Here is a 25464-nt window from a genome sequence, read left to right on the forward strand (position 1 = left end):
CCTAACCGACTCAATCTCTCTTCATACGTCAGTCCCGCCATCCCAGGAATCAGTCTGGTAAATCTTCGCTGCACTCCCTCTATAGCAAGGACATCCTTCCTCAGATAAGGAGACCAAAACTGCACACAATATTCCAGGTGTGGCCTCACCAAGGCCCTGTATAATTGCAGCAAGACATCCCTGCTCCTGTACTCGAATCCTCTCACTATGAAGGCCAACATACCATTTGCCTTCTCTTATGTGGGACTTTATCAAAAGCCTTCTGAAAGTCCAAATAAACCGCATCCACTGGCTGTCCCTCATCAACTCTACTCGTTACATCCTCGAAGAATTCTAGTAGATTTGTCATGCATGATTTCCCTTTCGTAAATCCATGCTGACTCTGTCCGATTCTACCACTGTTCTCCAAGTGCTCTGCTGTAAAATCTTTGATAATGGACTCTAGAATTTTCCCCACTACTGTCGTCAGGCTGACTGGTCTATAATTCCCTGTTTCCTCTCTACCTCCCTTTTTAAATAGTGGGGTTACATTAGCTACCCTGCAATCTGTAGGAATTGTTCCAGAGTCTATAGAATCTTGGAAGATGACCACCAATGCATCCACTATTTCGAGGGCCACTTCCATATGTACTCTGGGATGTAGATTATCAGGCCCTGGGGATTTATCGGCCTTCAATCTCATCAATTTCCCCAACACCATTTCTCTACTAATACTGATTTCCTTCAGTTCCTCCCTCTATTTCTGGTATGATATTTGTGTCCTCCTTTGTGAAGCCAGAACCAAAGTATGCATTTAGTTGGTCAGCCATTTCTTTGTTCTTTGTTCCTGCAGTAAGAAATTCGCCAACAGCAAAAAATCAAATCTTGAGAGGCATTTTAATAAAAGCACCTTACCTTTGCCAAAAAAATCTCTTTTGTTTTTCATTATTATCAGGACTTAAGTAACAGCATTGTGGCTCTTAAGATACTGTATTTTTGACTAGATTTTAAAAATGTTCTTGCTGTTAAGGTTGCTGGTTGATTAGAAACATGACCTAAAAGGTTCTAACATTAGACTTACTCCTGATGCCACATTTTAGGCAGTATAGAAATAGTAAGATAAAGGAGATAAATTCTTTACTGAAGAAATGGCACAGGAGGGTTCAGATTCTTAGAACATTGGGACCATAGTGCCCTGCATCTGAACAGTGCTGCAGGGGATGATTTAAACTAAATGAGAGTGAGAGAGAAAAAAATAGGTTGAGGAAATGGAAAGAAAAGCAAAGGGGCATGAAACATGGGAAAAGAGAGGGAGAGAATGAGAAAATAATAAAAACAGATCAGAAAGAAGAGGTTCTATGGCGGTGGGTTGCACTGTAGATGTTTTTTGTTATTCATTATTGGATGTGGGTGTCACTGGCTAGGTCAGCATTTATTGCTCATCCCTAATTACCCTTGAACTGAGTGGCTTGCTAGGCCATTTCAGAGGGCAGTTAAGAGTCAGCCACATTGCTGTGGGCCTGGAGTCATATGTAAGCCAGACCAGGTAAGGACGGCAGATTTCCTTCCCTAAAGGACATTAGTGAACCAGATGAGTTTTTACAACAATCGACAATTGTTTCATAGTCACCATTAGACTAGCTTTTAATTCCAGATTTATTAATTGAAGTCAAATTTCACCATCTGGTGGTGGGATTCGAACCCATGTCCTGGAGCATTAGCCTGGGCTCTGGATTACTAGTCCAGTGACATTACCACTACTCCACCGCCTCCCCTAAATTACTTGATAAACTAGCTTTCTGAATTTATGAGCATGGCTAGAATATGTGCAGTGTAGCGGTATGCCTGAAAGGGTGAATCTGTTAGCAGCTCCTGTGAAATACAGGCAGACTGGGGTTTTCTGATGGTGTGCATGTTAGCCTGTGGTTTTCTGTCCATTCAGTTTTTAATGGCTGGAAAATTGTGGGCTGTCTGTGATATTTTTCAAGTCAGTTTGAGATGCAGCATGAATTTGTGTTGACGAATTTGCATTAGATATGGATGTTTCTTTTGTAGTGTGAGTCTTGCTCGCAGATCTCTTCTATACTTTGAATTTTATGCTGATGTGCTTATAATTTCAAAGTCATGAAATTGTACTGGAAATAAGGGGGCTTTTCAACCATCATGCCTGTACCAGCTTTTTGAACATACAAGAACTCGCTGCTTAAATTTTCTTCCTCATGCAACCTCTGGTTCTTTTGCCAAATACCATAAATCTGTGTCCTCTGTTTACTCCTGCCACTGGAAACACTTTCTTCTTATTTTCTTCTTATTTACTCGATCAAAACCCCTCGTGATCTTGAACACCTCTATCACATCTCCCCTCAACCTTTTCTGCTGCAAGGGGAACAACCCCAGTTTTACTTGTCTTTACGTAACTGAAGTCTTTCATCCCTGATCCCATTCTAGTATATTTCCCAAGGCCTTGAAATCCTTCTGAAGGTCTGGTGCCTGAAATTGGCCATAATACTCCAGCCAGGGCCTAACCAGTGTTTTATAAGGATTTAGCATAACTTCCTTGCTTTTTCACTCCAGGCGTCTATTTATAAAGCGAAAGATCCCATATGCCTTGTAAACAACCTTCTCAACCTGTTTTGCCACCTTCAAATACTTGTGTACTTACAGCCCCCAGGTCTCACTCTCCCTGCATAATAAGGTATGTAGGCTGGAGACGTTTGTGAGGATTTTCTATATTATGGAGGCATATCTATGGAAAGGATGGTGATGGAATTATTTGTACTGGCATTTGTGGAGTGTACCTGGGCCCTACGTCCTAATTTGGAGGTAGTAGAATGAACTAAATCGGTCTTGTATTTCACATGGGCGCAGTCGTATTTCCCATGGGCACAGTCATACAGTCAGCCAACTTAATGTGTGGGGGTTAGGTGGAGGAAATTTAGAAGAGTATGCATTGGCAAGCATGGTTTGTGGTAACTTTTACACGTGTTGAGCACATGTTTGCACGCAAATGCCATACTGAAGGAGTACTGCATTGTCACTGGTGCAGTCTTCCAGTTGAGATATTAAACCACGTGGGCCTCTTGGGTGCACATAGACGACCCCTTGGCATTAATCCAACAAGAGCAAGGAATATTTTTGGTGTCCTGGCCAGCATTTATTCCTCAACCAGCACCACCAAAAACAGATTAGCTGGCCAATCATCTCATTGATGTTTGTGGTACATTGCTGTGCACTCTGGTTAGGTCTCAGCTGGAGTATTGTGCTCATTTCCAGGCAGCCCTCTTTAGGAAGGAGGTCAAGGCCATGGAGATGGTGCAGAGGAGATTTACAAGAATGGTGCTAGGGATAAAGGACTTCAGTTATGTGGAGTGATGAGAGAAGCTGGATCTGTTCTCCTTAGAGCAGTGAAAGTTGAAGGGAATTTTAATAGATGTGATCACAATTGTGAAGAGTTTTGATGAGAATAAATAAGTGGAAACTGTTTCCAGCAAGAGGAGTGTTGGTTACCAGAGAACACAGATAAGGTAATTGGCAAAAGCCGAGAAGGGAGATGAGATGAATTTTTTAAACACAGTACAAAGACTTGCAGGTTGATAGATAAATTGGCCATTGTAAATTGCCCCTAGTATAGGTAGGGGAATTAAGGGAAGGTGGGGATGTGGTAGGAACATGGGATTAATGTAGGATTAGTATAAATGGGTGGTTGATGGTCGGCACAGACTCGGTGGGCCAAAGGGCCTGTTTCAGTGCTGTATCTCTAAAATAAATAAAAATATGTTGTTATGAACTGGCATTGTCTGAGACAGTAGGGGAAGTAGACTTGGTGGTGAATTTGAAAAACCAATTGGATATAAATTTGAAAAAAATGTATGACTACGGCCAAAGAGCAGGGGAATGGGACTAATTAGGACTCCATTTGTGCTGTAAGAGTCTATGAAATTTGCCGTTGCACTTCAAAAAGTTATTGCATTAGCTGTAAAATACTTGTGACATCCTGAGGACATGAAAGACAGTATATAAATGCCTCTTTTTTGCCATTGTGACCTCAGTTAGCCACTCTCAGTTTCACATTTCCTGCGCCAGATGATAATCAACTGTTCGATACTTCAAATTGCTGTGAATCTGTGTAACAGTTTTTCAGCAGTTTTTTTCTAAAGTGTGTGCAGGAACAGAGAGACCTGGGGTTCATGTGCATTGATCTTTGAAGGTGGCAAGACATATTGAGAGTGCGGTTAGTAAAGCATATGGGATCTTGGACTTCATAAATAGAGGTATTGAGTACAAAAACAGGGAAATTTTATAAAGCTTTGGTTAAGCCCCAACTGGAGTATTGCGTCCAGTTCTGGTCACCACACTTCAGGGAGATGAGTACAGTTGCATGTTAACCCTCATCTTATGCAATTTCATGCTTCTCCTCAATGGGCACACACATCAAATACACTCCAGTGATCTGGGAACAGAGTGCTTTGTGAACCTGGTGCAAAGCTGGGTATTTTGGTGCAAGTGGGAATTCAGTGCAGAGAGGGAAGGAATTGCTGCTTTTTATTCTTTTTGTTTTACCTCCAGTAGCTGGTGAGTGTTCTTTTTATCTCTAATCTAGGAGACTGTAACTTACTATTAATTTAGCAAACTAGTTATTAATTTAGTAGAGTAATCAAATAAATAAATAAGGACAGACAGACATGGCAGGGCAGGTGGTATACTGTGACTGCTTTAGTAAATAGACTGAAAGGTATGGTGCTAAATAAAAAGTGAGAAACATTTAAATAAACAATTCAAAATGATCAACAAAAATATATTCCATTAAAAAAAAACTCAACAAGAAAGCTCCATCCGTGGCTTACTAAGGAAGTTAAGGATAATATTAGGTTAAAAGAAGAGGCTTATAATGTTATGAATAATAGTAAACTGGGGATTGAGAGTGTTTTAAAAACCATCAAAGGGCCACCAAAAAGTTGATGATAAAGGAAGAAATACAATATGAGAGTAAACTAGTGGGGAATATGAAAAGCGATTGCAAGAGCTTTTACAAATATATCAAAAGGAGGAGAGTAGCTAAAGTAAATGTTGCTCCCTTAGAAGCAGAGGCAGGAGAAATTATCATGGGGAATGAGGAAATGGCAGCGACATTGAACAAATAATTTGTGTCTGTCTTCACAGTAGAAGACACAAGTTACGTACCAGAAATAGAGGGTAACCAGTGGATACCTGGTTATGATTTTCCAAAATTCCCTGTATTCTAGAATGATCTCAGCAGCTTGGAAATTAGCAAATGTAACTCCACTATTCAAGAAAGGAGGGAGGGAGAAAACGGGACTACAGGCCAGTTAGCCTGACATCAGTCGTCGGGAAAATGCTGGAACCTATTATTAAGGAAGTCTTAACAATGCACTTAGAAAATAACACTGCTGCCACTGTACATCGGTGGTGGAGGGAGTGAATGTTTGTAGATGGGGTGCCAATCAAGCGTGCTGCTTTGTCCTGGATGGTGTCGAGCTTCTTGAGTGTTGTTGGAGCTGCACCCATCCAGGCAAGTGGAGCGTATTCCATCACACTCCTGACTTGTGCCTTGTAGATGGTGGACAGGCTTTGGGGAGTCAGGAGGTGAGTTACTCGCCTCAGGATTCCTAGCCACCACCCTCCCAAGAGCAATTACGGATGGGCAATAAATGCTGGCCTTGCCAGCAATGCTCACATGCCATGAATGAATAAAAAAAAGATAGTATTGATTCATTCAGATGCAAATTAGATAGATTTATTATCTTGAAACTAATATTTCAGGATACAGTATCTGAGTAATTTTAGGTATGCTATTTGGTAAGTCCAGCATGCTTGAGGAACAGGTGACTTGGGACCAATGGTTCCCAAAGATATCTACTACTGAGGGTTTTTATCACCTCATGTCCAGATCTGTTATTGATTAATTGATAGATGAATTGCCATGATTCATCAGCTGCTCCCTTATTGTTGTATGATACGACTGCCAGAATGGTAGAAGCAGAACAAGATGGACGTTGGTCTTCCTTCAGCAATTTCTATGATGCTATGTGATGAGAAATAAGTCAAAAACTTTGTCAAATTTTTGAATATAAGAAGTTTGTTTCCAGAGAAGAGTGAATATGATTTCTGCTTTCTTTAGTATTAGACCATAGAAATAAATATGCTGAATAGGGCTAGTTAGTCAGCATCTTGGGAGAACAGACAACTACCACTGGCCCAGCTGAGTGTCTTTGAGTGTGAGTATGTGATATGAGTAACTTGTCATTGGAATAATACAATATAATGAATCTGAAATGAACACTCTTCTGAAGAAAAAACATACTTGACCTTGTCCTCACCAATCTGCCTGCTGCAGATGTATCTGTCCATGACAGTATTGGTAGAGTGACCACCATACAGTCTTTGTGGAGATGAAGTCCCACCTTCACATTGAGGATACCGTCCATCGTGTTGTGTGGCATTACCACTGTGCTAAATGGGATAGATTTCGAACAGATCTAGCAATGCAAAACTGGGCATCCATGAGGCACTGTGGGCCATCAGCAGCAGCAGAATTGTACTCAACCACAATCTGTAACCTCATGGCCCAGCATATTCCCCACTCTGCCATTACCATTAAGCCAGGAGACCGATGTGATTCAATGAAGAGTGCAGGAGGGCATGCCAGGAGCAGCACCAGGCATACCTCAAAATGAGGTGTCAGCCTGGTGAAGCTACAACCTAGGACTATTTGCATTCCAAACTGTGTAAGCAGCATGTGATAGACAGAGCTAAGCGATCCCAGAACCAACCGATTACATCTAAGCTCTGTAGTCCTGCCACATCCAGCCGTGAATGGTGGTGGACAATTAAACAACTAACTGGAGCAGGAGGCTCCACAAATATCCTCATTCTCAATGATGGGGGAGCCCAGCACATCAATGCAAAAGATAAGGCTGAAGCATTTGCAACAATCTTCAGCCAGAAGTGCCGAGTTGATGATCCAACTCGGCCTCCTTCTGAAGTCCCCAGCATCACAGATGCCAGACTTCAGCCAATTCGATTCACTTGGCGTGATATCAAGAAAATACTGAAGGCACTGGATACTGCAAAGGCTCTGGGCCCTGACAATATTCCGGCAACAGTACTGAAGACCTGTGCTCCAGAACTTGCCATGCCCCTAGCCAAGCTGTTCCAGTACAGCTACAACACTGGCATCTACCTGGTAATGTGGAAAATTGCCCAGGTATGTCCTGTAAACAAAAAGCAGGACAAGTCCAACCCGGCCAATTACTGACCCATCAGCCTGCTCTCAATCATCAGTAAAGTGATGGAAGGTGTCATCGACAGTGCTATCAAGCGGCACTTGCTTCGCAATAACCTGCTCAGTGACACACAGTTTAGGTCCTGCCAGGGCCACCCAACTCCTGACCTCATTACAGCCTTGGTTCAAACATGGAAAAAAAGAGCTGAACTCATGAGGTGAGATGAGAGTGACTGCCCTTGACATCGAGGCAGCATTTGACCGAGTATGGTATCAAGGAGCCCAAGCAAAACTGAAGTTAATGGGAATCAGGGGGATAACTCTTCGCTGGTTGGAGTCATACCTAGTGCAAAGGAAGATGGTTGTGGTTGTTGGAGGTCAATCATCTGAGCTCCAGGACATCACTGCAGGAGTTTCTCAGGTTATTGTCCTAGGCCTAACCATCTTCAGCTGCTTCATCAGTGACCTTCCTTCAATCCTAACGTCAGAAGTGGGGATGTTCGCTGATAATTGCACAATGTTCAGCACCATTCGCGACTCCTCAGATACTGAAGCAGTCCGTGTAGAAGTGCAGCAAGACCTGGACAAGATCCAGGTTTGGGCTGATAAGTGGCAAGTAACATTCGCACCACACAAGTGCCAGTCAATGACCATCTCCAACAAGAGAGAATCTAACCATCTCTCCTTGATGTTCAATGGCATTACGTTCGCTGAATCCCCCACTATCAACATCCTAGGGGCTACCATTGACCAGAAACTGAACTGGAGTAGCCATATAAATACCATGGCTACAAGAGCAGATCAGAGGCTAGGTATCCTGCAGCGAGTAAATCACCTCCTGACTCCCCAGAGTCTTTCGACCATCTACAAGGCACAAGTCAGGAGTGTGATGGAATACTCTCCACTTGTCTGGATGTGTGCAGCTCCAACAACACTCAAGAAGCTTGACACCATCCAGGACAAAAAAGCCCGCTTGATTGGCACCCCTCCACAAACATTCACTCCTTCCACCACTGACGCACAGTGGCAGCAGTGTATACCATCTACAAGATGCACTGCAGCAACACACCAAGGCTTCTTAAACAGCACCTTCCAAACCCACGACCTCTACCAACTAGAAGGAAAAGGGTAGCAAATGCAGGGGAACATTACCACCTGCAGGTTCCCCTGCAAGCCACACACCATCCTGACTTGAAACTATATCGCCGTTCCTTCACTGTCGCTGGGTCAAAATCCTGGAATTCCCTTCCTAACAGCACTGTGGGTGTACCTACCTCACATGGACTGCAGCGGTTCAAGAAGGCAGCTCACCACCACCTTCTCAAGAGCAATTAGGGATGGGCAATAAATGCTGGCCTCGCCAACGATGCCCAAAATTATAAATTGTGGGCTTTGGATTGATTAAGTTATACCTTGTACGAAACTGTGTCTGTGAGGTCCCTGTCTGAATCAGAGGAGAGTTATCCCAGTCAATGCTACGAGCGGCAAAAAAAAGTCCATCAGGCTTGTTAAACCCGTCCACCTACTGTGCAACCTATCCCAAACAATCAAATTCCCAGGAGAGGCGAAGAACAACGAAAATGCCTGTGACCAATTGAGGGGGAAAAAAACTACGTTCTGGAAATAAGCAAGCTCCATGGCATCACATTTGCCCATGACTCATAGTAACTTGCTGCTTAACTGCTGTAACGGGAAATGTCCTCTTCTCTCTTTAACTTGCCAAGTTCCTAAGAAATTAGATTGGAAAACAAAATCAAAAACAAAAAGAGCTCAGTAATTTTTAATTATTGTAACTTTTTTTTCTTCGTACTTGGTGATTTTCATTTCTGTACATTACTTAGAAAATATGAAACTTGCATTCATATCGTGCCTTATGACAACTTTGGGATGTCAAAGAGTGCTTTACAACCAATAGATTATTTTTCCAAATTCAGTCACTGTTGTAGACAAACATCCAACCAACTCTTACACAGTAAGATCCTATAAACAGAAATTAATTAATGCATTTTTGTTGATGCTGGTTGACATGAATAGTAGCCAGGACACCAGGACAGCTCCTTATTCTTCTTTGAATAGTGCCATGGGATCTCTTGCATCCACCTGAACTGATGAGGCCTCAGTTTAACACCGAAGGTTTAGATTAACATGTTTTGGTAAGTTGTTCTGGCTACCACTCTGTCGGAAGGATGTAAAGGTCCTTGAGAGGGTACAGAGGTTATTTACCAGAATGGTTCCAGGGATGAGGAATTTTAGCTGCAAGATTAGATTGGATTGGAGCGAAGAAGGATGAGAGGTGACTTAATAGAGGGGTACAAGACGATGAGAGGCATAGAGTGGATAGCCAGAGACTTTTTCCCAGGGTGGAAAGGGCTTTCACCAGGGGGCATAATTTTAAGGTGATTGGAGGAAGGTTTAGGGGAGATGTCAGAGGTAGGTTCTTTACACAGAGAGTGGTGGGTGCGTGGAATGCACTGCCAGCGGTGGTAGTAGAAGCAGATACATTAGGGACATTTAAGCAACTCTTGGATAGGTACATGGATGATAGTAGTTTGAAGGGTATGTAGGTAGTTTGATCTTAGAGTTGGTTAAAGGTTCGGCACAACATCGTGGGCTGAAGGGCCTGTACTGTGCTGTACTGTTCTATGTTCTCGTTTAGATTGGAGAAGCTGAGGTTTTTCTCCTTGGACCAAAGGAGATTGAGGGAGATTTGATAGAGGTGTTCAAGATTGACAGGTTTAGATGAGGTAGACAAAGTTGTTCCCGTTAGCTGATGGTGCAAGGATTAGGGGACACAGATTGAAGATTTTGTGCAGGTGATGCAGGGAGGATGTGAGGAAGAACTTTGTTATGCAGTGACTGGTAATGACCTGGAACTGGTTGTCTCTGAGGTTGGTGGAAGTGTAGACGGTTAATGATTTCAAAAGGAAATTGGATTAGCAGTTGAGGGAAATAAACTTGTTGCCTTATGGGGATAGAGCAGGGGAATGGAACTGATTGGATTGCTCTGCAGAAAGCTAGCATGGACTTGATGGGCCGATTGACTTCCTTCTATGCTGTCATGACTCTATGAAACTCAATAAACATATAGTATTAGCAGAACTAAAACATCTTTCATAGTTTCATAACATCGAGAAATTGGTTTCTAAGTGTTAGGTGACGTCCTGTTGACTGTAGAGATAAACGTTACAATATGACTGCTAGAAATTGCAAGGAATTTCCTGTTTTACTGGGCAATTGGCTTGTGCGTTATGATTGCTTTGCTGCTGTTATATTAGCTGCAATGCTAAGTGAATACTTAAATATAACTTTAAATAAAACAATTTTTTTTCTTACACCATCTTGTCCCCATTATCCATTTTATTTTGGGGATAAAAAAGAATCTTTGGAGCCAGTTTGCAACCAGACAGTTGAATGGCAAAGTTCTCCAGAATGTAGCATCATAGATTTTTAAAATTCATGCAGGAAGGGTTGTCAACCAAAGGATATACTTGCTGCTGCTCAGTAGAACAGCCCGCATAGACTAATTGTTACGGGCAGATGGGAGATGATAGATATGGTTTCCCCTTTCTTCACCTTTCAAATGATCAAAGACAGGGTGTTTTTAAGAAGTGTTTTAACCCTTGAGCATTTTAATGGCAAACAGATAAATGACAGGTTTTCTCGTAAGTTTAAAAGAAAGGTAAATGTTTATTATACGACACCTGAAAATATACACAACTTCACCCACTCTCTCACACATACAGAGAAACACTCAAGAAAAGATAGAGATTCAGTTCAGTGGCGAAAACCTGGTTCGATTTCTCAAGTAGGGAGTTCAAGGCCAACACCAGTCTCTGCCTATATGTCGTCTTAAGATGGTGGAAGCAGAGTCCTTCCTCGTCGATTGAATAGATGGAATTTTTACTTTTGAACTAATAACTGAATTAACCAACACTGATTTTGCTCCAATTGTTACAGAACGTGCTGCCACTTAATTCGCGTGCAGCCATTGCCGGTCACAATCCTTTCTCCGGATTGGTCAGTTTGAATCCAGGCTGCTTTGGTGTGCCTCAAGTCTGTTTGGATTTGTTTCATAAGTTCATTATATAGTTCATCATTTCTCCTAGCATGAACATGACGTAATACATTTGTCTGACGTATGCCATAGATTTATCTATTGGCTCATTAGATATTCAAGTCTCAGTTACTAGTCACAAAAAGTGGTCTGATCTATGATATGGAGCTACTGAAGTTTGTGAAACAAAGTTATTGGCTGAGTGTGGTGCATACCCATCGAGCTTTTTCTGTAAATCTCTACGATGGCTCTAGATCAGCTCTTGGGCTGATCTGCTGTTGTAACCATAAAGCAACCTACCAAGTTAGAGACTCTTCAGTCTCTTCTATTGTAGCTCCCTGCTGGGAACCTGGAATCAATGAATCTACTCTGATGTATTTACAGATGTACTAGTAAATCTGTCTTGGTGTAGCTTGCAGGTAGTCCAAGCCCTAGAGTGCAGCTTCTCATGTTTACTGCAGTCCTGCTGCGGTCTAGGTGTGACACTGCTGCTGTAATGCAGAAAATATGTTAAAGCAATATACTAAATGATTGACTTGAGGTAAAAATATTACTCAACTTACTGATCATAAACCCTGATCTTTTTATAATTCCGGTATAAATTTCTTTGTCCACATTTATAATGCATTTTTTTCTGGCTGTAGTTGTACCTTCTTACCAGTAGTAACACTGCAGAATCTACAAAGTGTAATTACATCAGGGAAAATTGCATAAGCGGTTTTCATTGTAAATATTGATGGGGAGATTTATAGGCAGCTGGGAAGTACACGGCAAGATTTTGTATATATTATAACCATACACATTTTGTCCTTTTAGACAATCTGATACCCTGTCAGTTTACCATGTTGTGGGGAAGTTACTGGAACCTATCAGGGACAGAGCATGTGAGCAAGTATTAGCTGATCACTGAGAGTTAACACGGATTTGTGAAGGTTAGGTCATGTCTGTCTAACTTAGTGAATTCCTTAAAAAATTTCAAATAACACCGTGGATAGGATAGTGTCTCTATGAATACTGTCTATCTGGATTTCCAGAAGCCATTTTGATAAGGTTCTGCACGAAAGAATATCATGACTTGGATGAAGGAATAGAAAGCTGGATATAAAAGTTTGTAGTTGCCAGTAAATTAGGAGGCATAGTAAATTGTGTGGATGGAAAGAGCGAGTTACAATAGGACATAGTAAGTGAGTGTCCAAAACTATGGCAGATGGGGTTTAATGTGGGGAGGAGGTAATCTACTTTGGATCTAATAAAGACAAATCAGAATACTTTCTAAATAGGGAGAGACTAGAAATTGTGGAGGAGCAAAGGGATTTGGGTGTCCAGTTACAGACATATAACCAAAAGGCTGTAGATTTTGAGTTAATGACAAGACTGCAATAGATTCTTTTTTAAAAAGAGTTAAGGGTATCAAGGTATATGGACCAAAACAATGGGGTTGGTGTACACATCAACCATGATTGAATGGCAGAACAGTCTCGAGGGGATGAACAGCCAGTCCTGTTCCTATGTGCCTTGTCTTTAAATATATTTTGGGTCCGGGGTCTCAAATCAGACATGAATATGCACGCATTTTGTGTGTGTGTGTATAAAAACACCAATTTAATCCTTATTTAGCGGAAACTCCAGAACATTTACATTACAGTAAGATTGCATGCTGCAGTGGGTAGTCCTAGCTATCAGGAGAGTGGATACATTTCCTAAGAACAGGGTCTCTCTCTCTCTGTTGAGAATTTGCTGTGCTACCTGCCTAGGTGTTGACCCTCTGCTGACATACTCTTATGTCTATTACAGCAGGTATTTGATTCTCAGACTTTGCAAGAACTTTATTACATTTGTCTGAGCAGATGTTGCCCCTTTCCTGAATTAACACTCTAGTTTCCTTGCAGTTAGCACCAGTAAGTATCAACTATTTTATCACATAGCACATTCTTGTGTCCTGAAAACTATATTGTCATTTTTCTCAAGTAAAAACTTCAAATTTCATGCATCTACAATAATCTCTGTGACCTTTTAGAAGACAAAGCTTGGCAATGTTAGACTCACAAACCGCCATCAAAATATTCAGATTAGCAACAGGATCACTTCCTCAGTTACTCCTGTAATGTAGGAAATAGGGCAGCCAATTTGCATGCAGCAAGGTTCCATAAACAGCAGTCTGATAATGACCAGATAATCTATTTTTGTGATGTTGATTGAGGGATAAATATTGGCCAGGACACCAGGAATAGCTCCCTTGCACTTCTTTGAAATAGTGCAATGGGATCTTCTACATTCAACTGAGAGGGTAGGTAGGGCCTCTGTTCTTATACGAAAGACACACCTCCAATAGTGTAGCATTCCCTCAGTACTGCACTGGAGTGTCGGCCTTGGTTTTGTGCTCAAGTCCTGGAGTGAGACTTGAACCCACAACCCCACCCCACTGAAATTATGCTACCACTGCACTAAGAACATGGCATAATTTCTGTCCATTCTCAATGTAAAATGAATGGTTGCTTCATGTCTGAAATATAATAACGATCTTTTAAAATAAAATGGGACTAAATTTATCAGTGCTGCACTTATTAAAAATGAAGCCTGCTGCTGCTGAGACTCTATACATGCAGTCTGCTACAATACTTTTACTTGCGCCTGTGTCTCCACAGTGTAGACCTACCCACATTATATTTAGGGTGTTTTCCATCCTACAGGAAATGGTGCACTGCACTCATAGGCATGAGGCTGTACACCTCAGACAGTAGGATGTAAGGTCATAACACTATTGTGGAATACTCCTGACAAATGTGGACGAGGTGATGGGTATAATTGTAGTATAAGGATCTGAAAGGGTTAATGTTGGAGACAATAAGAGCAACCCCTCCCACTGTAGTGGTGATGATGTAACAGTCACATGGTAATGGGCTTTGGAGGAAGAGAGTAGCACCATGAAGGATGCTAGCAAGAGAGGCTTGTGGAGAGTGTAAATAGAGATTTGTAAATAATAAGTTATTAGTTTAACGTATCCATCATGAAGTAGCGCCAAGCGAACAACAAATCTCATCGGGGGACTGCTAAGAGCTCCATAGCTGCTCCGTAGCTGAAGAAGACACAGACAGTCAGCGAGTCAGCCATGCAGGCATTCAGACTGCACCACAGAAGCATGGTGGTCTGCAACGAATCATCCAGGTCCAGCAATCGGGTGCTGAGTCACAGTGCCGGGTGACAGTCCAGGATTGGGTGTGAGAATTATAAAAGGGGAAATACTTGGATAACGCTGCACTGGGTTGGAAAAGTAAGGAGAGAGGTGATCTCGAGCGAAAAAGCGATTCCGGAGTTGGGTGGAGTCAACGGCCATTACTCAACCAGACCACGGAGAGAAAGCGCAGGAACTCCCAGAAGGCACAGGAAACCCCCACGAAAGTGCGAACACCTCCATTAAAGTCTAACTGATTTAAAAAGAAAGAGGAACACCTTAAAAAGCCTAACAAAGTTGAGGAAAACAAAATAGATTCGAATTTTGGAATAACTGAAAGCTTCCATGATCAGGAAGGACCCAATCAGGTACAAAATTGGTCCTTATGGAGAAAAAGATTCCGACTATTTAGGATAGCTTCCCAGCTGCATACTAAATCAGAAGCGAACAAGTAAATACAGTTGCGGATGATGTGGTTGTGAGGCAAGGAATAGACAAGACTTCTGATAAAGAGCAAAATTTAACAAGCGAGTCCAGAAGATAGATGAGCTGTAGATTCTTTTATAAATTGTACAGATTGGCTGAGGGGTGTGACTATGGAAAATTGAAGGCAGAACTGATAAGGGACCGAATAGTTTTTGGAATAGCTGATGAGTCTTTATTAGATCGCTTATGTCGAAAGATGACCTTACACTCGAGAAGGCAATTTAGATTGTACGACAGGCAGAAGTGCGAAGACAAAATAGAGCCATTTGACGGGCTTGAGAAGCCTTGGATGAGAAGAAATCCAATGACTGTACAGTTCTGGAAGCAAAAGACAGAGAGGCAATTTATAGAGAAGAAGACATACGCAGGTGAGAAGGTGCATGACACTGGGAAACATGCCAGCGCTGTGGAGCCAAGAAGACACACACAGGGGAGCAGTGTTCTTAAAGCGAAATGTTTCAACTGTAAAAATACAGGCCATTATAGAAAAATATGCCAGCACAAGACCTCTTTTCTCAAAATTGAAAAGCAAAAGACCTTCACACAATGAGCGGTGAATGAAGTGCATCAGCTTCCAGCAGAAAAGGAACCGAAGATTTCCTAGGAGCAATTAATGACCCAAATCAAGGATTCTGGACATTTGTGTAAATGGACACCTAATGAATTTCAAATTGGACACAGGTGCTGGTGTCACAGTTCAGTCAGACCATGAGCTATGGTTGATGAGGCATTACCTACAACCAGCAGACATGCAGTTGCATGGTCCAGACGGGATCCAACTGAAAGTGAAGGGTAACCTTCAACCAACTCTCCAATATAGCGGGAGACAAATTATGGAAAACCTATACGTCTTGTAAAACCAAGAATTTTACCTCCTAAACAGAAAAGCGTACGTAGACCTGCATCTGATCGAGAAAATTGATGAAGTCAAACAGCCACAGGTAAACAGTTGCTTTCAAGCAGACTACCCAAAACTTTTCTCAGGTCTTGGAAGACTCAAGATAGAGTATAGAATCACACATAATGAAGATGCCAGGCCAGTTTGTGTCTTTGCACCCAAAAAGATACCATACCCGTTAATGAATCAAGTTCAAGACCAGCTGGAAGAGATGACCGGGATGGGAGTCATTTCTCCTGTTATGAAACCAACGGAGTGGTGTTTGGCTATGGTTCCAGTCCCAAAACAAAATGGTACTCTTCGTATCTGTGTGGATTTAATGCAGCTTAACGAAGCAGTGGTGAGGGAAATTCACCCAATGTCCATAGTGGAGGTCATCTTGGCAAAATTGTCTCAGAGCATCATGTTTACCAAACTTGACGCCAATAGTGGGATTTGGCAGCTACCCTTAGATGAGACCTCAAGATTGCTAACCACATTTATAACACCATTCGGAAGGTTTTGTTTCAGTCCGTTACTGTCTGGGATAACTTACGCACCAGAGATCTTCCAAAGGTCTGTGTCTGACATCTTAGAAGGGCTAAAAGGAGTTATGTCACATGGTTGACATCCTGATACATGGGCAGTCAGTAGAGGAACATGACCAAAGAGTTCGAGCAGTTTTACAGTGGCTCCAAGAAGCAAGGCTAACACTGAATAAGAAGTGCGAATTCTCCAAGACATCAATCCGTTTCTTGGGACACATAGTAAGCAGGAAAAGTATAATGGCAGACCCACAGAATTCCCTACTTCTACTTCCATTCAACAGCTCCAAAGATTCTTTGGAATGGTGAATCAGTTAGCCAAATTTATACCTCTTTTAGCGCAGGTAACAGAACTGCTAAGACAACTTCTCAAAAAAGATCAAGTGTGGTGTTGAAGTTCACACCAAGAACAAGCATTCTGAAAGATTAAAGAAATGCTCATATTGCCGGACATCTTAGCACACTATATAACCTACACTACCAGGATGCTGCTGTCAAGCCAAAAAGACATCCTGCCTATCTCACAAATGGGTAATGTGATATTTGAATTTCAATGCCATTGTGATGCTACGTATATAAGCCATGTGTCCCAAAGACTGGTGGATCGTATCTAACAACATGTCCCTTCTGCTGTTCGCAACGGGCAACATACAGGCCATACCCAACCAGCCCATGCTTGCAAACTCAAAACACAGTGTCCAACATTAGATGTGATTCCACAATTGGACAATGTTTGCTAAATAATCCTCAGTGTGTTAAGAATTACACTGACAACCAATTTAAGATTGTCAGTAGGGCTCGCAGTGTGGCGTATTTGTGCGAACTGAAAGCTACATATATTAATACAGGGCCCTGTTCTTTACAGACAGAAAGAATATGTACAAACATTGCACCTGTTTCAGCTAAACAAAACAAGCAACAGCCATTCGCTGGTTCATTCCTCAGGGAAATGCCTTGACCAATCACAATCAAGCTGCCTGGTTTAAATTTCAAACAAAGCTTGGCAGTTAACTACCAGTCACTAAATTGGTGCATTTTCCAGGTAATGATCATCTCAACAAATCAGCACTCTCTTCTCACACAGGATATCCCTGTTTTTAAAACTCAGTGCATGCTGGTTCCAAGGAGCTCCCGATGTGTGCCTCTCCGACTCCCAGGTCAGTGTGGGCCTCAAGCCACGGTCCTGATTTATCGTCTCCTGCTCCGGGCTGTTTCTTCACAGGTCTGATGCCTCTCCGACTCCCAGCCACTCAGCTTTGGTGGGAATCCAATGCCAGTTGCCCTCAAGGTGACTGCTGCACTCAATTTTTTCTCCAGCAGCTCCTTCCAGGGATCCACGGATGACATATGTGGCATCTCGCAGTCTGCGACCCACAGGTGTATCAAAGAGGTAACCAATGCCCTTTTTCCACGTGCCAATGATTTCATCGACTTACCTGTTGTTTTGACCGAGGTTAGAAGAATGCACTGTCTTTCTCTAGTTCCACTACTCCACTGGTCACAATATATGTTCAATTGTTTTACCCAGTTACTGAAACGGCTAATGATATACTTGATCTAAAGTAGTTTCAGATTTTTAAAAAATCCACCCATGTGTTCCCTGTGCCCGTCATCTCATGGCTAATTTAAATACAAAATCGCATGGGAAATGGTATTTGCAGTGGGAGCGGATGTTATGGCAACTTCCAGTCCCGCCGTTGGGACCGCCGCGGCAATAAGATTCCACCTAAGGTGATTGAAAAAGAAGCACGTGCCGTCACATGGACATGTGAGAAGTTTTCTGATTACATTGTTGGATTGAGAGCCGTCATCGAGACAGACCATAAACCTTTCGTGTCTTTGTTGGGTGAAAAGGAGATCTCAAAAATGCCTCCAAGAATCCAAAGATTTCTTTTAAAATTGATGAGATATATACACGGGACCGTATACATTCAGGGAAACGTCTGCTGATGCGCTATCGAGAGCGACAGTAGACCATCCGACAAGCCAAGACATGAATTTTGTAGGTGAGTTAGAGTCATATTCGCAGTATACTACATAACAATGGCTGGCAAGTATACAGAAACTGCAAGAAATTCGTCCCACCCAAAAAAGTGATGAAGAATGTATTCGTATAAGGCAGTATTGCACACAAGGGTGGCCCCAGGATCATCCTAGTGGGAAGACAATGAAAACTTTCTATGAATGAAGAAAATATTTCAAAATCACCAACGATTTGCTAGTTTTTAATGACAGACCAGTCATTCTCAGTTTACTTAGATTGGATATCTTGGAACGTTCTACGTCAAGGTCATATGTAAGGCTGGATTGCATCTATTTTAACGCAAGGAGCCTTAAAAGTAAAGCAGATGAATTGAAGGCGTTGATTAACACATGGAATATGATATTATTGCTATCACAGACACATGTATGGGGGTAGGGCAGGACTGGCAGCTCAATATTCCAGGATATATAATCTTCAGGTGTGACGGGGGTGTTGGGGGTGGGGGGTGGGTGGGTGGCTGGCTGGTAAGATGGGCAGAGCAGTGGCAAATGGAATTTAATCCTGAGAAGTCTGAGGTGATGCATTTTGGGAGGACTAACAAGGCAAGGGAATATACAATGGATGGCAGGATCCTCGGAAGTACAGAGGGTCAGAGGGACCTTGGTGTACTTGTCCATAGATCACTGAAGTCAGCAGCACAGGTAGATAAGGTGGTTAGGAAGGCATAGGGGATATTCCCTTTATTAGCTGAGGCTTAGAATGTAAGATCAGGGAGGTTATGATGGAACTGTATAAAATGCTACTTAGGCCACAGCTGGAGTACTGTATACAGTTCTGGTTATGGTCACCACACTATAGGAAAGATGTGATTGTACTGGAGAGGGTGCAGAGGAGATTCACCAGGATGTTGCCTGGGCTGGAGCATTTCAGCTATGAAGAGAGACTGGATAGGCTAGGGTTGTTTTCCTTAGAGCGGAGAAGGCTGAGGGGGAGTCCTGATAGAGGTATACAAAATTATGAGGGGCATAGATAGGGTAGATAGGAAGAAACGTTTTCCCTTAGCGGAGGTGTCAATAACCAGGGGGCAAAGATTTAAAGTAAGGGGCAGGAGGTTTAGAGGAAATTTGAAGGGAAAGGTTTTTTCACCCAGAGGGTGGGTGGAATCTGGACCACACTGCCTGACGGGGTGGTAGAGTCAGGAACCCTCACAACATTTAAGAAGTATTTAGATGAGCAGTTGAAATGCCATAGCATATAAGGCTACGGGCCACGTGCTGGAAAATGGGATTAGAATAAATAGGTGCTTGATGGTCGGCACAGACACGATAGGCCGAAGGGCCTGTTTCTGTGCTGTATAACTCTATGACTCTATATGGGAATAATGAAGTGCAGAACAAGGACACAGTCATCAGGGTGGTGGCCTGGAATATCCAAAGACATAAAATGTGATCTAGAACTGCCAAATCTGTGCAATACTAAGACCACAACAGCATGAACCTCTGATAACTACTCAATTTTTGACCAGACCATGGGAAAATTTAGGTATGGATTTATTCATGTTCAACGGTAAGTCTTACATACTCATCATTGATTACGTCTCAAGGTGGATAGAAGTGAGAAGGTTATATTCAACAACAGAAGTAGTTTTGAGAGTGCTACAAGATATCTCTGCGACATATGGTATTTTTTTTAATTCATTCAGGGATGTGGGAATCGCTGGCTAGGCCAGCATTTATTGCCCATCCCTAATTGCCCTTGAGAAGGTGGTGGTGAGCTGCCTCCTTGAACCGCTGCAGTCCATTTGGGGTAGGTCTACCCACAGCACTGTTGCGAAGGGAGTTCCAGGATTTTCACCCAGCGACAGTGAAGGAACGGCGATACAGTTCCAAGTCAGGATGATGTGTGACTTGGAGGGGAACTTGCAGGTGCTGGTGTTCCCATGCATTTGCTGCCCTTGTCCTTCTAGTTGGTAGAGGTCGCGGGTTTGGAAGGTGCTGTCTGAGGAGCCTTGGTGCATTGCTGCAGTGCATCTTGTAGATGCTAGACACTGCTGCCACTGTGCGTTGGTGGTGAAGGGAGTGAATGTTTGTAGATGGGGTGCCAATATAGTGGGCTGCTTTGTCCTGGATGGTGTCGAGCTTCTTGAGTGTTGTTGGAGCTGCACCCATTCAGGCAAGTGGAGAGTATTCCATCACACTCCTGACTTGTGCCTTGTAGATGGTGGACAGGCTTTGGGGAGTCAGGAGGTAAGTTACTCGCCTCAGGATTCCTAGCCTCTGACCTACTCTTGTAGCCACAGTATTTATATGGCTACTCCAGTTCAGTTTCTGGTCAATGGTAGCCCCCAGGATGTTAGTGGGGGATTCAGCGATGGTAATGCCTTTGAGTGTCAAGGGGAGATGGTTACATTCTCTCTTGTTGGAGATGGTCATTGCCTGGCACTTGTGTGGCGCGAATGTTACTTGCCACTATCAGCCCAAGCCTGGATATGGTCCAGGTCTTGCTGCATTTCTACATGGACTGCTTCAGTATCTGAGGAGTCACAAATGGTGCTGAACATTGTGCAATTATCAGTGAACATCCCCACTTCTGACCTTATGATTGAAGGAAGGTCATTGATGAAGCAGCTGAAGATGGTTGGGCCTAGGACACTACCCTGAGGAACTCCTGCAGTGATGTCCTGGAGCTCAGATGATTGACCTCCAACAACCACAACCATGTTCCTTTGCACTAGGTATGACTCCAGCCAGCGGAGGGTTTTCCCCCTGATTCCCATTGACCTCAGTTTTGCTTGGGCTCCTTGATGCCATACTCGGTCAAATGCTGCTTTGATGTCAAGGGCAGTCACTCTCACCTCACCTCTTGAGTTCAGCTCTTTTGTCCATGTTTGAACCAAGGCTGTAATGAGGTCAGGAGTTGAGTGGCCCTGGCGGAACCCAAACTGAGCGTCACTGAGCAGGTTATTGCTAAGCAAGTGCCGCTTGATGGCACTGTTGATGACACCTTCCATCACTTTACTGACGATTGAGAGTAGGCTGATGGGGCAGTAATTGGCTGGGTTGGACTGTCCTGCTTTTTGTGTACAGGACATACCTGGTAATTTTCCACATTGCAGGGTAGATGATGCCAGTGTTGTAGCTGTACTGGAACGGCTTGGCAAGGGGCGAGGCAAGTTCTAGAGCACAGGTCTTCAGTACTATTGCTGGAATATTTGCAAGGATAATCCAGGAAATTATCGGCCGGTGAGCCTTACGTCAGTGGTAGGGAAATTATTAGAGAGGATTCTTTGGGACAGGATTTACTCCCATTTGGAAACAAACGAACTTATTAGCGAGAGGCAGCATGGTTTTGTGAAGGGGAGGTCGTATCTCACTAACTTGATTGAGCTTTTTGAGGAAGTGACGAAGATGATTGATGAAGGAAGGGCAGTGGATGTTGTCTATATGGACTTCAGTAAAGCCTTTGACAAGGTCCCTCATGGCAGACTGGTACAAAATGTGAAGTCACACGGGATCAGAGGTGAGCTGGCAAGATGGATACAGAACTGGCTCGGTCATAGAAGACAGAGGGTAGCAGTGGAAGGGTGCTTTTCTGAATGGAGGGCTGTGACTAGTGGTGTTCTGCAGGGATCAGTGTTGGGACCTTTGCTGTTTGTAGTATATATAAATGATTTGGAGGAAAATGTAGCTGGTCTGATTAGTAAGTTTGCGGACGACACGAAGGTTGGTGGAGTTGCGGATAGTGATGAGGATTGTCAGAGGATACAGCAAGATATAGATCGGTTGGAGACTTGGGCGGAGAAATGGCAGATGGAGTTTAATCTGGACAAATGTGAGGTAATGCATTTTGGAAGCTCTAATGCAGGTGGGAAGTACACAGTAAATGGCAGAACCCTTAGGAGTATTGACAGGCAGAGAGATCTGGGCGTACAGGTCCACAGGTCACTGAAAGTGGCAACGCAGGTGGATAAGGTAGTCAAGAAGGCATATGGCATGCTTGCCTTCATCGGTCGGGGCATAGAGTATAAAAATTGGCAAGTCATGCTGCAGCTGTACAGAACTTTAGTTAGGCCACACTTAGAATATTGTGTGCAATTCTGGTCGCCACACTACTCGAAGGACGTGGAGGCTTTGGAGAGGGTACAGAAGAGGTTTACCAGGATGTTGCCTGGTCTGGAGGGCATTAGCTATGAGGAGAGGTTGGATAAACTCGGACTGTTTTCACTGGAACGACGGAGGTGGAGGGGCGACATGATAGAGGTTTACAAAGTTATGAGCGGCATGGACAGAGTGGATAGTCAGAAGCTTTTTCCCAGGGTGGAAGAGTCAGTTACTAGGGGACATAGGTTTAAGGTGCGAGGGGCAAAGTTTAGAGGGGATGTGCGAGGCAAGTTCTTTACACAGAGGGTGGTGAGTACCTGGAACTTGCTGCCGGGGGAGGTGGTGGAAGCAGGTACGATAGCGACGTTTAAGAGGCATCTTGACGAATACATGAATAGGATGGGAATAGAGGGATACGGTCCCCGGAAGTGCAGAAGGTTTTAGTTTAGGCAGGCATCAAGATCGGCGCAGGCTTGGAGTGCTGAATGGCCTGTTCCTGTGCTGTGATGGGGACTTCAGGAGGAGGCCGAGATGGATCATCAACTCAGCACTTCTGGCTGAAGATTGTTGCAAATGCTTCAGCCTTATCTTTCGCACTGATGTGCTGGGCTGCCCCATCATTGAGGATGGGGATATTTGTGGAGCCACTTGCTCCAATTAGTTGTTTAATTGTCCACCACCATTCATGACTGGATGTGGCAGGATTGCAGAGCTTAGATCTGATCCGTTGATTATGGGATCGCTTAGCTCTGTCAATCGCATGCTACTTAAGCAGTTTGGCACGCAGATAGTCCTGTGTTGTAGCTTCACCAGGTTGACACCTCATTTTGAGGTATGCCTGGTGCTGCTCCTGGCATGCCCTCCTGCACTTTTCATTGAACCAGGGTTGGTCTCTTGGCTTGATGGTAATGGTAGAGTAGGGGATATGCCGGGCCATGAGGTTACAGATTGTGGTTGAGTACAATTCTGCTCCTGCTGATGGCCCACAGCGCCTCATGGATGCCCAGTTTTGCATTGCTAGATCTGTTCGAAAGCTATCCATTTAGCACGGTGATAGTGCCACACAACACGATGGATGGTATCCTCAATGTGAAGGCGGGACTTCGTCTCCACAAGGACTGTGCGGTGGTCTCTCCTACCAATACAGTCATGGACAGAAGCATCTGTGGCAGGCAGATTGGTGAGGATGAGATCAAGTATGTTTTTCCCTCGAGTTGGTTCCCTCACCACCTGCTGCAGACCCAGTCTAGCAGCTATGTCCTTTAGGACTCGGCCAGCTCGGTCAGTAGTGGTGCTACCGAATCACTCTTGGTGATGGACATTGAAGTCCCCCACCCAGAGTACATTTTGCGCCCTTGCCACCCTCAGTGCTTCCTCCAAGTGGTGTTCAACATGGAGGAGTACTGAGTCATCAGCTGAGGGAGGGCGGTAGGTGGTAATCAGTAGGAGGTTACCTTGCCCATGTTTGACCTGATGCCATGAGACTTCCTGATGCCATGAGACATCCCTGACGAAGTACTGTCAGACAATGGACCACCGTTTGCAAATGAATATTTCACACATTTGGTGCCAAGAATGGGATTTCAATATCTCTCAATTTCACCATGTTATCCACAATCGAATGGTGAAGTCGAAACTTTGCGAGGGGCAAAGTTTAGAGGGGATGTGCGAGGCAAGTTTTTTTACACAGAGGGTGGTGAGTGCCTGGAACTTGCTGCCAGGGGAGGTGATGGAAGCAGATACGATAGCGACGTTTAAGAGGCATCTTGACAAATACATGAATAGGATGGGAATAGAGGGATACGGTCCCTGGAAGTGCAGAAGGTTTTAGTTTAGGCAGGCATCAAGATCGGCGCAGGCTTGGAGGGCCGAATGGCCTGTTCCTGTGCTGTACTGTTCTTTGTTCTTGTTCTTTGAAAGCGGTGTAATAACATAAAGTCCATATTGAAGAAGATTGAAGACCTTCCAACCTCACTTCTAATTTATCGATCTGCACCGTTGATGTGTGGACTATCAGCTGCAGAGTTACTGATGGGCAGGAAGATACGAGCGTAACTTCCTGTGTTGCCTAAAAAATTGCTTCCAGGATTGGATGTCCGGGGCTACGTCCACTTGCCTGGATGTGTGCAGCTCCAACAACACTCAGGAAGCTTCACACCATCCAGGACAAAGCAGCCCGCTTGATTGGCACCGCATCCATCACCTTTAACATTCACTCCCTCCACCACCGATGCACTGTGGCAGCAGTGTGTACCATCTATAAGATGCACTGCAGCAACTCACCAAGGCTCCTTTGACAGCACCTTCCAAACTCGTGACCTCTACCACCTAGACGGACAAGGGCAGCAGATGCATGGGAACACCATCACCTGCAAGTTCCCCTCCAAGCCACACACCATCCTGACTTGGAACTGTATTGCTTTTCCATCACTGTCGCTGGGTCAAAATCCTGGAACTCCCTTCCTAACAGCACTGTTGGTAGACCTACACCAGATGGACTGCAGCAGTTCAAGGAGGCAGCTCACCACCACCTTTTCAAGGGCAATTGGGGATAGGCAATAAATGCTGGCCTAGCCAGTGACATCCACATCACGTGAAAGAATACATTTTTAAAAAAGTCTGGGAAAACTCTTATAGAAGGCAGAAAACACGAAATTACAACAGAAGATTTTGTGCCAGAGACTTCCTGAAACTGAATGAAGGCGAAAGAGTATGGATACGGGACCTAGAAAGGTAAGGTACTGTAATCCACTGAGATGAAAATTACCAGAGATCATACGTGGTACACACAACGGAAGGGAACTTATGTAGAAATAGGAGAAACATTATTCCTATTCCCCAGAAACAACAGTCAATCGTTTATTTGGAAAAAACAGATGATGACGAAGAATCCCAGAGCAAACAGAATACTAAAATCCTTCATAAAAATCAGACGTCAGCGATCAGGACTTACAAGGAAGACTACTGATCGTCCCACTCAGACTAGAACAAGATCAGGGTGGTCGTGACTAACTCTTTGAAGTC

General features: G+C 43.6%; 1 protein-coding gene across 11 annotated transcripts in view; it reads left to right on the forward strand.

The window, feature by feature from the left end:
- The window catches only part of rusc2 (RUN and SH3 domain containing 2), a 196550-nt gene that overhangs the window by 78275 nt on the left and 92811 nt on the right, over positions 1-25464 (forward strand). The gene's annotated exons all lie outside the window — the stretch shown is intronic.

This window comes from Heterodontus francisci, chromosome 1, assembly GCF_036365525.1.
Source record: "Heterodontus francisci isolate sHetFra1 chromosome 1, sHetFra1.hap1, whole genome shotgun sequence".
Taxonomy (NCBI): Eukaryota; Metazoa; Chordata; class Chondrichthyes; order Heterodontiformes; family Heterodontidae; genus Heterodontus; species Heterodontus francisci.